Below are 17,828 nucleotides of genomic sequence, written 5' to 3'. Positions count from 1 at the left end.
CAGAGAGTGTACGGCTGGGTTCGAATCCCTGCTGTCCCCTCTCTGTAAGCTGCCACCAGGAGGTTGTAATGTGGCACAACCCCCAAAGTCTGTAAGTGAGGAACGGCAGTTCTATGAACCAGGTGGGGCGGAACTAAACTAACTGTTTAGTCCCCAGACTCTCCCTGCCCTGGCAGGCCTGGCAACACTTGACTTTAACAACTGTCCCACCTGGCAGATAGTGTCCGTCGTTCCCCAGCTTACTATGGGTTGTTCCTTGAGGTAGATGGTATCCTCAGTCCCAAGTGTGGTAGTGTGGGGTCGTGGTTACCTTCGGAGGTCGTGGTGGGGGAGATTGCGAGACTGCACCTTAGGCGAGGAAGGCTATATGCATTAACACAGGGCATAGACAGAATACAATTTATTGATTTGCTTCCCAAGTCCCCTTTCCCCTAACAATAATCCTCACTCCCGATGGGAGTGTAGCATGTTTTGGTTAATACACAATTCAACATCACAAAAAAAAAAAAAAACTACCGAATATTATGACTGAGGCTATGGACCTGGAGTCACAGGCTTAAGCCTCTTCCAGAAAATGTCGTCTATGGGTCTCTGGTTCTAACCATATCCTCACTAGACGAAGGAAGTGTAGCATGTTTTGTTTACAAACGTGAAAACCTTTCTTCTAATCCCTAATATTCTTATTGACAAATGCTACACACGAGAGAGATGAACCCATGTCGGGATATATCACAGGGCTACCGCCCGATTGGCTAGACACTCCGATTTTAACTTCCTGCACCGGCGTGCACACACACAAAAAAAACTCATAACAACAACAGGAAGAAAAGAGTAAGTATGAGAGAAAGATCAGACTGTTTACTAACAGGGTGGTGGATGAGTGGAATGGGCTTAGCAGTCATGTGGTGAGTGCCAATACAATTGTCACATTCAAAAATAGACTAGATAAATTCATGGACAGCGATATTAGGTGGGGTTAGATACACGGGAGCTTAGGGTCAAAGGAGCTGCCTAGTACAGGCCTACCGGCCTCTTGTAGACTCCTGCGTTCTTATGTTCTTATGTTACAGCTAAAGGGGGGGGGAGGTCACTGTTTGCCCCTCGTCCACAAAGCGGATGCCCCTTACCCGGTTTACACAATTTCCTTGGCTTGGTGGAGGCCTGAGAGCTACACTATGCTGTTGTGCCGTGCCTAAAGGGGGGTTTCGGAGCCGTTTCTACTCCCATCACCAGCCTGCTGGTCGCGGGGGCGGCAGGGACTGGACTGGCTCGCCCTTACCTTGGCTCAATTCAGGCACTCATGACTGAGGGCATGACCCTTGTCCACCACTGGCGTCTGGGTCCATTCCCGACTCTCAATGGGGGCGGCTTCAAGATGGCGGGCCACTCGCCTTCCCTAACCCGGGACACCGGCCTTCAGCTGTCTCGCGCCCTCACCTGTGCCGAGGAAAGGTTAAGTCCCGAATGAATCACTAGTGAACGCCGGCTAGGGCTATCTCTCACTCCCAGACACTCAGGACTCTAGCGAGCGGTGAGCTTCCCTGTGCTGTGGAAAGGTTAAGTCCCGAATGAATATCGTCAGGCCGAGCGGTTAACTCGTGACCTTTCCCCTGACGTGGCCACCTCAAGGTTCCAACACTTTTCCTTCTCGCCTTTCAGCTTGGTACATTAATATATCCTCCTTCTGCCTTTCTGAGGTTGTCTTTTTGTATGTTAATTCTAAACTTAATGTCCCCTTAATTTCTAAGTCCTAACGTATAAATATATATATAGATATATATATATATATATATATATATATATATATATATATATATATATATATATATATATATATATATATATAAATATATGGATTCGGCTGGATTTATATCAGGGTGCCAACCCAAGCTAGCTTTCTCGCTTTCTTCCCTTATCTACTTATGACATATTAACCTCTACGGGTATTGTTTCGGCTGAGGAGAAACTGGATCCGGTAAATAACCATGGCCATGTACAAGGGATTATTCCCAATTTTCCCAGTTGGCTTTTAACTGGCTTCTGCGGTGTTGGTATGCCGGCAGGTACGTTACAATAGTGTCACCTCCCTTAAGATCCTAGTTTCTCCCGAAGCCTAACACCTTCCTTCCCAAAGGCACTATGTTGTTATACTTTGGATATCATTACTCAACCAACTCTACCCTCCTTCTCCTATCAGGCGTCCGTGTGGCACAGAGACAGCGACTTAGCACTGCTCCATGATTTCAACAATACAACGCCTACCCTAACACGGTAGTACCATAATACAACAAGGGCCTGCCCAACCTAACGGCTACCCTGGGGCTTACTTCCTACGGGTATTCTATACTAGAATCCCGTTTCCTGCTTAAACAAAAGCAAAGATGCCTCACCTGGCATGGCTCGATTATCTGTCATGGGTCCACTGCCCCAGCCTTCCTCTTAGTAACCTGGCTACAGGTAAGGAGTGTCAGACGAGACTAGCCTCCTTCGCTCTCGCTCCTAAGATTAAACACAGTGCACCCTTGACCTTACATAACCAACAAATTGTAACAGAATACACTTACAAATCAAAACAAAATAGAAATAATCCTCACATATACAAAAACAAAACACATAAATCTTTTCATACACCCACTGACATTTTCGCCATCCGTTTCCGCAGCAAGGCGTGCATAAGTTTAGTTGAGCGCCTAGGAAGTCCTGAAGGGAATGTCCCCGTACCAGATTGGGTAGACTGTAAGCTGCGTGCTGCTGCACGACTTATAATTAAAGCAGTAGATTTCATGACATTAATAAATCGAGGCGGACGGAAGTTTCACCCTAACACAAATGTCACATTCGTGGATACACAACCACTAGTGAACTATTACTCTTTCTCCGGGAGCTTCGGCTTCACCCTTGCCTAACCCCGGTTCATTCCAAAACATCTACATGTGCCCAGGTTTGCCTGACGTTGATGTAGGTGGTTGAGACTATTATCTTTCATTACTTACAATACAATAGATAACATAGAACGCTAGATACCTTAGGGCGAACGATACTATTCTTCCAAAACATCTCGTTAATTTTTATGGTTAAGAAAGGGGGAAGTATAATCATCACATGAATCTTGGAGGGAAACACATTGGGGAGGTTAATGAGTATGGGCTCGATCCCACTTTACCATCAGTCCTCGGGGACGTTCTGGTATTTCATTAGCGTCTCCAAAGGTGGGTTTTCCTTACAGTAATTAATTCTCAACACTCCCTTTCTTTACCACTTACAACCCATAACATGAACATTGGTTACATCCTTATCTTTCTTTCCAGCAATCCTACCTCTTACAGCTTAGGTTAACATCAAACTCCCTCAACACTCTTCAATATATCTACGTGGCGGTCTGCGGACTCTAGGGGGTGATGGTTCTTCCTCTTCTTCCTCCTCAGGAAGATTTATCTCCTGTGCCCCCACTAACCACTCTTCCGTCCCATTGTACGGTTTTACCTTTTCTGCGGCCCTCTGAATCTCCTGTCCAGTAAACACATTGGTCAACACGTATGCACCACCATTTCTCATAACTTCCACAACCCGGTATGGTCCTTTCCACTTCACATTTAATTTTCTACTAGTGCTTGGTTGTGTTACTTCCATTCTAACCCACACAAGGGTACCTACTTCCACCTTTCGGTTTTTACGCGTTCTATTCGCGACTGCTCTGTATCTGCGAGTCATTTTCTGGTGAGTTTCTTTGATTATCTCGTGGGCTTCACGGATACCTTCCTCACTCGCTTCCGCGAGGGGGGGGGGGGGGTCGTGAAAAGAACGCATAATAAGGGGAGACACCGGTGGTTGTGCGTACGGCTGTGTTCAATATGGATTGACACTGTAACAATAGTTTTGGCCACCTTAACGGGTACCCTTGGCATAGACAGGCTAACACACTTTTCATGGTGCGGTGCATACGTTCCGTAATACTGTTTCCTTGAGGGTGGTACGGGGTCGTCAGAGCGGCCGTGATTTTATATCTGCCACACAGGTCTCGAAAACTTTGCGCGGTAAACTCTTTCCCATTATCCGTTAACACTGTTTTTGGCGTTCCGAAATCCATGATATAGTTTTTAAATCCTTCACACACGCCTTCCGTGTGTTTGGTCTTAAGTGGATAAAATTTTACATAACGGGAATAATGATCACAGATGGTTAATACATAGCGGTACTCCTGGGCTCCAACAACCATGTCAGTCAGATCGAGGCTAACTCTCTCCAGTGGCTTTTCCACTGGGGGGAGCTCTTGCCATTGTTGCTGTAGTCCAGTAGTGCCTTTATACTGTTGACATATTAGACAATTTCTCACATACATGATCACATCTACTTTCATGTTTTGCCAGTAGTATAGGCTCTGTACCTTGGCCAATGTCTTCTCGATCCCTAGGTGTCCCACCTGAGCATGGGTCTGTTCTAGGACTTGTTGTTTAAGAGCTGTTGGGACAACTAGGCAAAACTGTTCACTTCCATCTTTTTTTGTAATGGCATAATATAAAACCCTTTCCCATACCACAAACTGATTTAAGGTGGTACGAGGGAAATTCCTCCTGGGCACATTTCCTCCCTCTAAATATTCAATCATCTGAACCCACCGGCCTTCTTCTAATTGCAAGGTTCTGATTTCCTCCTTAGTCTTTCCTAAGATGGTGTCTGTTGGTGGTGGAGGTATTAATAGCACCGGGCGAGAAAGCTGGTCAGCCACATTATTATATTTCCCCTTTATGTATTGAATTTTATAGCTATACTCTCTCATTTCTAATATCCACCTGTTCATTCTGGGAGATTTTGTTTTCCTTTTGAATATACTAACTAGGGGTTGATGGTCCGTTATGATAGTGAATTTGGTCCCCCATAAATAATGATGGAACTGCCGACAGGTGAGGACGACCGCGAGAGCCTCGCGATCCACAGTAGCGTATCTAATTTCTGTGGGCTTTAGCTTCTTTGAAAAATATCCTATGGCTCTATTGGTGCCGTCTGGTGCTATCTGACTTAGTACTCCTCCGACATGGGTATTGCTGGCGTCGGTGGTGACGTAAAATGGTTTGGTTACATCAGCTCTCACCAGTATAGGAGCCTGCGTAAGTTTCTCCTTCATTTGCTCAAAGGCCCTTTGACATTTCTGTGTCCATAGGAAGGGTGTTTTTCTGGTTAAGTCTGTTAGAGGGGCGGTAATTTCTGCATAACTCGGTACATGTTTCCTGTAAAACCCGCACATGCCGAGGAATCTTCTCACCTCCCTGATGTTGCTTGGGGTTTTTTGGGCCACTATGGCCTCGATATTAGTGGGATCTGGTTGACATCCCTTTTCGGACAGGATGTGCCCCCAAGAATTTTACTTGTCTTTGCCCAAATTTGCTTTTACTAATATTAACCTTAACCCCTTTTTCTCTGAGGGTGTCGAAGAGCTGACTTAACCGTTCCACCAAGGTCTGGAAATCTGGCCCAAAAATAATGATGTCATCTAAATAGTTCTTTACCCATCCTTGCTTGATTAGAGGAGTTAATACCTGGGCAATTTGTCTGGAGAAAATGGTTGGGCTACAGCTCAACCCGAAGGGGAGTCTTTTAAAGCGGTATAAGGACACTCCATCACTGAAGGTGGTTAGATCTCTGCTGTTTTCCTCCAGCTCTACTTGAAAATATGCCTCCTTGAGATCTAAGGTAGCATAGTATTTGTTCCCTGACGCAACCTCTACTAGTTCTTCTTGACGGGGTAATGGGTAGATGTCCGTAGCTAAGTGTTTGTTTACTCCTCGATAATCCAAACACATCTTTTTGGAGCCGTCTGGTTTTGATACCAAGACGATAGGGCTCAACCAGGCTGCTGTAGAGGGCTCGATCACCTCCTTCTCTTCCATGTCCCCTACTAATTTCTCTATGATTGCTTTGGCCTTCTCAGGATACCTATACTTGGGTCCTCTAACCGGAATAGGGTTTTCTACTGCAATCTTTACCGGTGGAGCTCTTATCTTCCCGATCTCTGAGGGGTGTAAAATGAATAGTTCGCTATTTTCCTGAATAACATGAAAAAGGACCTTCTTTTCCTCCTCCGACAGATGGCTGAAATCTTGGAGGGCTAACAGGGATTTCAGTTTGTCTTCTCGGCTTCCCTTGTCCCTGGGGTGGTCAGCATGGGGGAGCAAATCATTACTGATACTAATGTTCGCGTGAACCTTATTCTCCGCCACATTTTTTTTTTTCTACGTCGTGGCCAATTGCGCCGGTAAGCTTCTTCCCGGTGGATCCTGAATTCCTGATGGTCGGTCCAAGGCTTCTTCCCGGTGGGGCCTGATGGTCGGCCCAGCCCGTTCTGGCGCAGGCGAGTGTTTATAGTGGCGCCATTTTGCAATGGCTCATGCTGCCCTCCCGGAGCTCATCTTTAATCCTTGAATCTAGAGTCCGGGTTGATAGGTGGTCTTCTGGACACCATGTGGGTAGTTTTAAGCCACTCGGCGGCGGCTGAAAAATCCCAGCTTGGTGGCACCGGTCGGGGATTGAACTCGCGTCCTCCTGAACGCGGGGCCGTCTCCCTATCCATTCAGCCACCGCCTCCCCAAATCTGGGCCTTTTCCCGGTGAGTTAAGCTCTTCTATGACTTGCACGGGTTCGTAGGAGCCGAGGTAGGTACCTTTTCGGAAAATCTGGTGAGTTTTGTTTGGATTATATATGGGAACAAACACCTGCCTTTCCTCTGTCACTCTGCAGACAAAATCGTGCCTAGGGGTTTGATGGGGGGATACCAGCAAAATGGTTCCCGGAAGCTCAGATACCGTGAGAGGGTACAACTCAGTCCGGAAGGATGGAATCTCGATCGGGTTGTTTACTCTCAAGGTGGGCCTGAAGGGTTCGATCGTCCCCGGTACTATGCGAACTCGTTCTACCTTACCGTGTCGTTTGGCTACGTAGCGGATTGGGTGTAATGTACCGCCCCATACCAAAGTACCTTGCTTATTATTCCATGTCATGGGGGCCTGTCCTAACACGTCACATCCTAATAGTAGATCATTTCCGATGTAATTGTCGGGGACCACTGGTAACCACAACCTGGAGGTGCCTTGTTCACCTATTCCTATTTCTAGGCACACCATTCCCAGGATTCTTAGTGGGGATCCTGTGACAAAATACTAATCTAAGAAGCATATAGCATTCACCCACTATGTGAATGTGATCATAAAAATGAGTAAATCAAATAATCTCATCTGTATAAAACAAAGTATAAAAAAATATTACAAAGCATGTAATGAGTACTTACACGAGGCTTGCAACGCTTCTTGAGAGGGACAGTTGGTACCTCATCATCAATTTGCTGCCTTTTTTGGGGTGCTCCAAACTTTGCCTTGAGGGCATCAAACTCTTTCATAGGCATCCTAAGGCACTTCATTTTGGTTCTCAATGAAATTTTCCAACATTTCTGAAAATCATAATTATGAAAATGAAATTTATGACAATAAAATGTCTGTATCATACTAATGATTAAACATGTAGATTCTATTTTGTTTCATCATTTCAATTCCAATAATGTTAGTGTCTTAAGTGATGATTGGCACTACCTTACTATTCAAAATAAACTCACTTACAGGATTTCAAAAGTAGCTTAAAGTTTAAGGTTTGGAATCGTAATCACCAGGAGGTACCCTTTCGACGTGAGCAAGTCCTCTGTATCTTTGAACTATGGGTACTGCCAGGACCTCACACACCACACACCCCATCTCCCTTCCTCAAGAGAGGACAGGTACCACTCCTAGTCAACGGAAAGACTCCGGCCTGAGCAAGCTCGAACCGCCGCCCTGTCAGACCGTGAAGCCTGGCAGCGCAGCACTCTAACCAGTTGCGCCATCCATGTGAGTTACTCAAACAGGTTCCTTTATTAAGTTTCTTTCCATGTCATCTCAGCCCCTGCGTTTTCGCAGCTAAGAAGAGTTATATCCACCTCATCAAAATTATGAATCAATTTGTACAGGGTGATCAGCTCTCCTCTCTCTCTTGCATGAAATTCCATCTCCCATAACTGGCTCCATCTGTACACTCTGTCCAGGTCTTTTTGCAGCTCTTCACAGTCTTCCTGCGTCCTCACTTTTCTTACTAACTTTGCATCGTCCGCAAAAAAGGCCCATATAACTTTTTATACCCATCTCTATCATTTATATATAACATGAATATTATTGGTGCCACGACTGAGCCTTGAGGAACTCCACTCTCTACCTTCCCCCAGTTTGGTTTATCCTCTCTAATCACCTTCCTCATTTCTCTTTCCATAGAGTAATCCTTCATCCACTCGATAACCTTTCCCGCCATTCATCCCCACTGCTATAGCTTCTAGATTAACCTTTTGTGTGGAACCTTGTCAAAAGCTTTTTCAGATCGAGATATACACAATCAGCCCATCCTTCTCTTTCTTGCATCACGTCTATTGCTCTTGAATAGAAACATAGAAAGTTGGTGACACACGAATTCCCTTTTTCTAAATCCAAACTGTCCCTTATTTAGCCTATCGTGTTTTCCTTTTCTAAATGTTCGACCTTTATTTTGTATTATACTTTCACAAATATTGCACATTTCACTTGTCAAAGAGACTGCTCTGTAATTTAGTGGTTCAATTTTATCTCCACTTCCATAAATTGGTACAATGTGCGCTCCTTTCCATTCTAAGGGCAGTTCTTCCGTATTTATAGAGCATGTTATTATGTCATAAAGTGGTTCCAATAATTTATTTACACACCCTTTTAGCACTTGTCCCGAGATTCCATCTGGTCCCATCTTAGTATATTCTTAGTATATATTTATATTATTCAAATAGACATGTTTCGGTATATCCAGGACTTTCTACATTATCAGTCTGTTATTTGCTATAACATGGCTCTGAGGAGAAGGTCACTCTACCAAATGAGCCTGTACACTTACTTTAACATTGTTTGCTCATTGGCTGATATTATATATCGACCAAGAATTGGCAGACAAGGTATGTGGATTAGCTGCACATACATTTTTTTTAAAACAAAATATCCAATGAAATGCCTATATATATAATAGTTGTTCATGCCAACAGGTGGGGGACCCCCTAGAGAGGAGTTCTCCCAAGTTGAGGAGGCCCTGCTCGACCTTCTTTCTCCCACAGGGTATGCAAGTCTGCCCATTCCTGACAGCGAGGGTGGTTCTTTGAGTAAGTGACTTGATTAACCATTTTCCGTATGTTTCTTTGCCTATACATAGTCTCAAAGCAGGAATTAATATTAGAACACAGAAATGGCTACTAATAAAATACATAGGATATAAATTTTGTCCAGACGAACTTACGTCATTACGAATATTTTCCATATGTACTTTATATCGTACAAACACCATACTAACTTTTGCATCCGAACTTTTCCATACAAACTTTTTTCATACAAACATTATCCCTGATGAACAATTGCATACGAATTTTAGACACAGACCTATTCCAAACAAGATTTGGTCCTAGAATCATCAGTGACAGTTCACCCAGATGTTAATCCTTCCTTTCTGGTGGATTCATAAATGTGTACCTGGGAAAGGTAAAGTGTGGCAACCTGGATGTCACACTGGCCCTGTGTCCCAGCAGGACAGTATGTTCCGGCATACCATGGGCTCAAGGGGCTGACGTGTTGGAGATAAGCACTGAGGCCACATGCAGCTTATCATATATCCCCAACTTTACATGTGGTTGTGATAAAACCCTTTCCTAACTATATTTCAGATGCAGCTGGTGCTACACAGTGCCTTCCCTCCCAGGCTCTGGGTCCTGCTCAAGAAGGTACCCATCCCTCCACAAGTGGTACACCGCAGGGAGAGTTTACTGTCATGGTGATTGAAGGCGAGGAGCGGAGAATCCCAATAATATCTGATAGCAGCCTTGAGTCAAGGTGAATCATATAGTAACATCGTATTATGGTAGTTATTGAAAAAAAACGGTGCATTTTATTTGTATTTGGTTTAAAGCCTTAAACTGTGCACACCTTCCTTTGAAGTACATAAGTGTTCATTCTCATGAACGAATATTTTAAAATAAGACGCTATCAGCGGCATGAGAGTTTAATGACTAAAGAATGAGACGTTATGTGTCATTTGCTTAACTGTAATGGGTTAACAGATGAATATAAGAGAAACATTGTTGTTTACAGCAGCATGAGAAGTAGAGTGCTATATGTATTAGGTTTGTTTTGTACACTATTTTTGCCAAAAACCCTCTGCTTTCACTCTACCATTCCAAGATACACATCACAACAAACTTGATGAAATTTTGGGGTTTACTTAAATTTTTGCATTTTTTTTATTCTAGGTTTCATGGAGGAGATTAAGGTGGCACCTCAGCTTCTTAATGTAAATGAAGTACGGGACCTTATTTCCGACCTTGTGGGGACTCAAAGAGAGGCTGTGTCTTTACAGCGGGAGAATGTGGCACTGCAGCGGGAGTGTGTTGCAATGCAGCGGGAGACTGTGGCTGCCTTGCAGAAATTAGCTGAAACACCAGCAGGCATCCTAAAACTTGTCCAGGCTATGGGAGGCCGAATTAAATAGGAAGCCATAGGTTTTCCCCTCATTTAAGCAATTAAGGTTTAAATCATATAGGATTAAGCATTTTTTATTTCCTGGATTTTTTTTCTCTCCTTTAATCACTAAGTTATGACGTAAATCTTAGAGGATCAAGTTATTTTGTCTTTCTTAAGGTTGTTAGTTTTTTCTCATTGTTTTTTTTGAGTTTAGGTGTAAATATTGATTTTTTTTTTGTCTTTTTCAGGATTAAGTTTTGATGTAATTTTTTTTTTTTTTGTCTTTGGATTCTAGTCACGTTCCATTTGCTCCCGATACCAGAATCTCAAGTTGAGCTGTGCTACATTTTTAGTTCCTTATGTTTCTAGTCCCCTTTTCCATTTTTTTACCCAATACCATTTACCTCAAGTTGAGCTGCTATAATTTTCGTTTCTCAGGATTCTAGTATACCTCAAAGTGAGCTGTGCTGTAATCTTAGTTTCTCAGGATTGATTATATTAACACAAATATTTTATAATGCATAAGAGGTCATATTGGCATGTACTCTTTTATAATATTTTACTTATACTAAAATTTCTTTATTTTTTTAATAAAAGGAAACTATAGCTATACATCTGTAAACGGTTGGTAATGTTTATACTAAGATTTTATATTTTTCTATAAAAGGAGATCATGTTTTTTATACAATGTTGCGTATGGTTGAAAATATTTACACTAAAATTAAAAAAATTCATTAACTCCTTATTTGTTGCTGAAGACTTAACTTAATGTTTTTTTTTAATTACTTACAGAGAACTTAACAAAAAAAAAAAATTCTTCCTGTGAAATATACTCATACATACATGCATACATAGAGAGAGAGAGAGAGAGAGAGAGAGAGAGAGAGAGAGAGAGAGAGAGAGAGAGAGAGAGAGGAGGAAGATAAAAAAATAATGAAATTACAACACACACACACACACACACACACACACACACACACACACAAACACACACTTAAGCAGCTCCACTGCAGATCTCATGTAAACCATCTCTGGATGAGTTCCTTTCGGACAGTTGCCCCACGCTCATGGTGTCCGGCCGCAGGAGGCAAGTCTCCTTCTTCATCTTTCTGCTGGGGAGGTAATGAAAATAAATTAAAGATGAACTTAAGCAGTACTGGCATACTGTAGCATATGCCGAATAACTAGCACCTCCACTTGACATTGCTACTGCATATGTATGTTAATAAATCTACCCTAAACCTAAGTATACAAGGAGCACTGATACAGACAGCAATTTGTGGAGTATATAAAAGATAGCACTATCTCAATGAAATACAGAAGCACCTACAGCTGCTGTGGAGCTGGAACGCCACGTCTAACACAACGGTTGCGTAGCAGCAGACAAGCCGTCATGATCTTGGCACACTTCAGGGGAGTGTACTGCTGTTGGTGGTTGCGAGTGTTCTAAGTGCTAATCGGTTCACGGATAGAGAAAGTCATATCCGCCAGGGTTACTTTATTGGACAAAACATACACAGCTCATTACAGCAAGGACAACACATAGGATAGGTGTTTGTTTGTGTATGCGTTTGTGTGAATGTTGTTTGTGAAGGTTAACATTTAAGTGTGGGTGTATGTGTAGAACAATGTGTACGAATGGACGACAAGAGGACATGGACGGACAGTAGAAGATAAACAAGTAACAAGAGATAAACAATTAGACGCACAAGAAACAGCGAGACAGGAGCACGAACGAAAACATTGACACAAAGTAAAAATGAACATAGAGTCTATGCTGCAAGCTGGAGTGAGTAGTGCAGTGACAACAGCTACAGTAAGTCGAGCTGGAGTGAGTAATGCGGTGACAACAGCTACGGTGAGTCGAGCTGAAGTGTTGAGCAGCGAGGGGTTGAGCAGCGACGAGTTGAGCAGCGAGGAGTTGAGCAGCGAGGAGTTGAGCAGCGAGGAGTTGAGGAGCGTAAGATGGGCTACGTGAGGTGGGCTACGTGAGGTGGGCCGCGTGGGTTGAGCTGCGTGAGGTGGGCTGCGTGAGGTGGGCTGCGTGAGGTGGGCTGCGGTGAGTTGAAAGGTTGGCTGTTTAATAGATCCTGGAAGGCTTGAATCCGCACTCCCAAATCGCGAACCACGTAGACGGGTTCTGAGCAGAAGAGTGGTGCTCTGAAGGACACCGCCGTAGTAGAGGAAGAGTTGCATGTCGTCGTCAGGTATGGTGAAGTCGAGCGGCGTGGAGATGGGCGAAAGGCACTGGCGTAAACGCACCGGGGGCCACGGCAGTCAGAGAGTGCGTCGAGGGAACTGCGTGTGAAGGCGCTAGCCGCCAGCAGGGCCTCGGCAGTCGGTGAGAGTAGAACGACTGCGTGTGTTAAAGGCGCCAACTGCCAGCGTGTCAGGGGGGCCTCGGCAGTCCGTGAGGGCGTCGAACGACTGCGTGGTAAGGCGCTAGATGCCAGCGTGCCAGAGGCCACAGCCGGTTGAGGAGTGAGAGGCGCTAGCATATGCCAGGAGCCGCGGCAGTCGTGAGTGCGTCGAACGACTGCGTGGAAGGCGCTAGCTGCCAGCAGGGGCCTCGGTGGCTCGGGGAGTGAACCAGTGTTCAAAAAGGCACTGTAACACAACACTATATGCTCAGTAGGTAACACTGTGACACTAACTGTTGCTGGGGACGTGCTGCACTGAACTGTTGCTGGACACACTGCACTGTACACAAAGATACACAAGTGAAAGATAATCCAAGAGGGCGGTGGTAGATCCAGGAGGCGGTGGTTAATCCAGGGGGCAGCTAGTAATCCCAGTGGGGTGTCACACTGTGTTTGCGTGTCTCTCTAAGTCTGTGTGGTGTGTGGTGGCGTATACACTGAGTATATGGCGTGTACACCGAGTCTGTGTGTGGCGTGTACACTGAGTGTGTGGTACTGTGTGTCTCAGTAATATGTCGCACTGTGTTTGAGTGTTCACTGAGTCTGTGTAGTGTGTTACACGATGTGCGTGTCTCAGTCGCCGGACCAGCGGGAAGGCAGGAAGGGGAAAGGGTGGGGGTGGGTGAGCGCCGGGAAGAGCACTATGGGGCATAAAAGATGCCTGAAGGGTGCACAAGGGGCCTGGAGAGGGGGCACAAAGGGGGCCTGGAGGAGGCGCTGAAGGTGCCTGGAGGAGGCGCGCAGAGGGTGTCTGGAGGGGGCGCACAGAGGGTGCCTGGAGAGGGGCACAGAAGGTGCCTGGGGAAGGCGCAGAAGGCGCCTGGGGGAGGGCGGGGGAGAACCCTGAAGGTGGCAACCACGCCTACGGCGTAATGTTTCTCCCGACCTGAGTGCTCAGCCCCACGAACCCCGAATGGAGGTGAGGATTTTTGCCCCAGGAGAGGGCGGACGAATGGACAAGTTACCCTGCCCAGGTCCTCCACTCTAGGAGAGAGTGCCCTTGGTACGGCACCGGCTATAAGCCACCTTGAACCATAGCAACACTGCAGGGTCACCAATTGTTGGTGGTTGCGAGTGTTCTAAGTGCTAATCGGTTCACGGATAGAGAAAGTCATATCCGCCAGGGTTACTTTATTGGACAAAACATACACAGCTCATTACAACAAGGACAACACATAGGATAGGTGTTTGTTTGTGTATGCGTTTGTGTGAATGTTGTTTGTGAAGGTTAACATTTAAGTGTGGGTGTATGTGTAGAACAATGTGTACGAATGGACGACAAGAGGACATGGACGGACAGTAGAAGATAAACAAGTAACAAGAGATAAACAATTAGACGCACAAGAAACAGCGAGACAGGAGCACGAACGAAAACATTGACACAAAATAAAAATGAACATAGAGTCTATGCTGCAACGCCCCATTTTCTTATTGTCACTGAGGGGAAGGAGCACGGAATTTGAGCGGTTACTGCTACAGATTACTCCCCCCCCCCCCCCCCAGTGACGAGGAAGGAGGAACGAAATCTTCCCTGGTGCTGAGGCGCTGTGGCAGACGGTGATGCGTTGCGCTGAGTAGCGTTGTGCGATGAGTTGCGCTGAGTAGAGTTGTGTAGAGGAACGGTAAGTTGCGCTGAGTAGTTCAGCTACGGTGAGTCGAGCTGGGGCGAGTAATGCAGTGACAACAGCTACAGTAAGTCGAGCTAGAGTGAGTAGTGCAGTGGCAACAGCTACGGTGAGTCGAGCTGGAGTGAGTAATGCGGTAACAACAGCTACGGTGATTCGAGCTGGAGTGAGTAGTGCAGTGACAACAGCTACAGTAAGTCGAGCTGGAGTGAGTAATGCGGTGACAACAGCTACGGTGAGTCGAGCTGAAGTGTTGAGCAGCGAGGGGTTGAGCAGCGAAGAGTTGAGCAGCGAGGAGTTGAGCAGCGAGAGTTGAGGAGCGTGAGTTGAGGAGCGTAAGGTGGGCTGCGTGAGGTGGGTTGCGGAGGTGGGGCCGCGTGAGTTGAGCTGCGTGAGGTGGGCTGCGTGAGGTGGGCTGCGTGAGGTGGGCTGCGGTGAGTTGAAAGGTTGGCTGTTTATCAGATCCTGGAAGGCTTGAATCCGCACTCCCAAATCGCGAACCACATAGACGGGTTCTGAGCAGAAGAGTGGTGCCTGAAGGACACCGCCGTAGTAGAGGAAGAGTTGCATGTCGTCGTCAGTATGGTGAAGTCGAACGGCGTGGAGATGGGCGAAAGGCACCGGCGTAAACGCACCGGGGCCACGGCAGTCAGAGAGTGCGTCGAGGGAACTGCGTGTGAAGGCGCTAGCGCAGCAGGGGCCTCGGCAGTCGGTGAGAGTAGAACGACTGCGTGTGTTAAAGGCGCCAACTGCCAGCGTGCCAGGGGGCCTCGGCAGCCGTGAGGGCGTCGAACGACTGCGTGGTAAGGCGCTAGATGCCAGCGTGCCAGAGGCCACAGCCGGTTGAGGAGTAAGAGGCGCTAGCACATGCCAGAGCCGCGGCAGTCGTGGAGGCGTCGAACGACTGCGTGGGAAGGCGCTAGCTGCCAGCAGGGCCTCGGTGGCTCGGGGAGTGAACCAGTGTTCAAAAGGCACTGTAACACAACACTATATGCTTAGCAGGTAACACTGTGACACTAACTGTTGCTGGGGACGTGCTGCACTGAACTGTTGCTGGACACACTGCACTGTACACAAAGATCCACAAGTGAAAGATAATCCAAGAGGGCGGTGGTAGATCCAGGAGGCGGTGGTTAATCCAGGGGCAGCTAGTAATCCCAGTGGGTGTCACACTGTGTTTGCGTGTCTCTAAGTCTGTGTGGTGTGTGTGGCGTATACACGAGTCTATGGCGTGTACACCTGAGTCTGTGTGTGGCGTGTACACTGAGTGTGTGGTACTGTGTGTCTCAGTAATATGTCGCACTGTGTTTGAGTGTTCACTGAGTCTGTACTGTGTAGTGTGTTACACGATGTGCGTGTCTCAGTCGCTGGACCAGCGGAAGGCAGGAAGGGAAAGGGTGGGGGTGGGTGGGCGCTGGAAGAGCACTATGGGGCATAAAAGATGCCTGAAGGGTGCACAAGGGGCCTGGAGAGGGGGCACAAGGGGGCCTGGAGGAGGCGCTGAAGGTGCCTGGAGGAGGCGCGCAGAGGTGCCTGGAGGAGCGCACCAGAGGGTGCCTGGAGGGGGCGCACAGAGGGTGCCTGGAGAGGCAAGAAGGTGCCTGGAGAGGCACAGAAGGTGCCTGGGAAGGCGCAGAAGGCGCCTGGGGAGGGCGGGGGAGAACCTGAAGGTGGCAACCACGCCACGGCGTAATGTTTCTCCCGACCTGAGTGCTCAGCCCCACGAACCCCTGAATGGAGGTGAGGATGGTAGTACTGCGAATGTTACAGGCCGTAGCTGATCCAGAATCTCATTCATTATTTATTGATAACTATTTTACTACTTATGACTTATTAGTACACCTAAGAAATCTTGAATATCAGGTGACAGGAACATTGAGGGAGAATCGTTTGAAACAGTGTCCCCTGGAGTCCTCATGTGCTATGGAAAAGAAACCATGAGGGGTATATGACTACAGGTTCGACACAAATGAGGAAATTCTTATGATAAAGTGGTTTGATAACAAATGTGTGACAGTTGGAACTAATTATGATACAGTAGAGCCTCTTGCAAAAGTTCAGCGTTGGCTGAAACATACAAAGACAAAGGGAAGTGTTCCACAGCCAAATGCAATGTTCAATTATACCAAACACATGGGCGGGGTTTATCACCACGACTGGTTAGTAGGTAAATATTCTGTGTCAGTTCGAAAAAAGAAATGGTACTGGCCCTTATTCACGCGATTCATAGATATGGCAGTGTTGAATTCATGGGTCATTTACAGGATGTTACATCAAGGAGACAACAATGCACAGCTGAGTGTTATAGACTTCAAACGAGCTATCTGTGTACCATATATGAAATTAAGCTGCATGGAAGTGACAATGGGACGACCCTGTAGTGCTTTGACATCTTGCACAAGTGTTACTTATGTTCGGTATGATGGCAAAGACCATATAATTGAGAAGAGGCAAAAGCAGCAACGATGTCAAAACAAACCATGTACAGCTAAGCCAAGAACATATTGTTATAAATGCAATGCTACTCTATGTGTAGAGTGCTTCGGCTCATATCATCAGAGAAGATAAACTCTTCATAGAATAAAAGCAATTTTTAGTTCATGCTTCTGTTTGAAATATCACGGCTTGGAAAGATGTTGTGAATTTCAATTATCATACCATACTATTACCAAGATGTTATAATTGCTCCAGTCATATAACTTTGTCTTCAAATCAGGATACTTTTCTGTAAGCTTTGTAATCTCACTTGTAGTCTTATTATCCCAGTGTCCTCATTTGAGGACAGCTTATTGTAAGCTTACTATTAGATTTTTTTTTTTTTTTGAGCATTTATTATTATTCTTAACCCATCATTTTACAGTATTCTACAAACAAACTCAGTTTATTTCAAAAATAAAAAGTTGGGATGTAATGGGTTAAACACATACATCATTATATAGAGAGCGTTCATTATACATCCATATTCATCAATCATACACTACATTAATAAAAAGTAGACTATTTCTGTTAAATTGATACTGTTTTAAACACGTAAAGCATTATTAAGGAAGCATTCATTGTGTACTTCCACATTCATTAATCATATACAGCACTTATAAAAAGTAGGCTATTCCTAATAAACTCATCTCTTCAATGCATACACCATTTAAAAAAAAAAAAGCATTTATATCACATTCATAGTCACTTCATATTAAACTCCACATAAGTATACAACCCAACACACAAGCAATTATTATATTATGAACACT

General features: G+C 45.5%; 1 long non-coding RNA gene across 1 annotated transcript; it reads left to right on the top strand.

Moving 5' to 3' along the window:
- The first annotated feature begins 9,083 nt into the window (after positions 1-9,083).
- LOC126986538 (uncharacterized) lies at positions 9,084-11,188 on the top strand. The gene is made up of 3 exons (XR_007739817.1): positions 9,084-9,187; positions 9,743-9,908; positions 10,325-11,188. It is a non-coding gene; the product is annotated as an uncharacterized LOC126986538 (long non-coding RNA).
- The last annotated feature ends 6,640 nt before the right edge of the window (positions 11,189-17,828 follow it).

This window comes from Eriocheir sinensis, chromosome 6 (genome assembly GCF_024679095.1).
Source record: "Eriocheir sinensis breed Jianghai 21 chromosome 6, ASM2467909v1, whole genome shotgun sequence".
NCBI lineage: Eukaryota > Metazoa > Arthropoda > Malacostraca > Decapoda > Varunidae > Eriocheir > Eriocheir sinensis.
The sequence above is the reverse complement of the archived record's forward strand: the minus strand, read 5'-3'. Positions and strand labels throughout refer to the sequence as shown.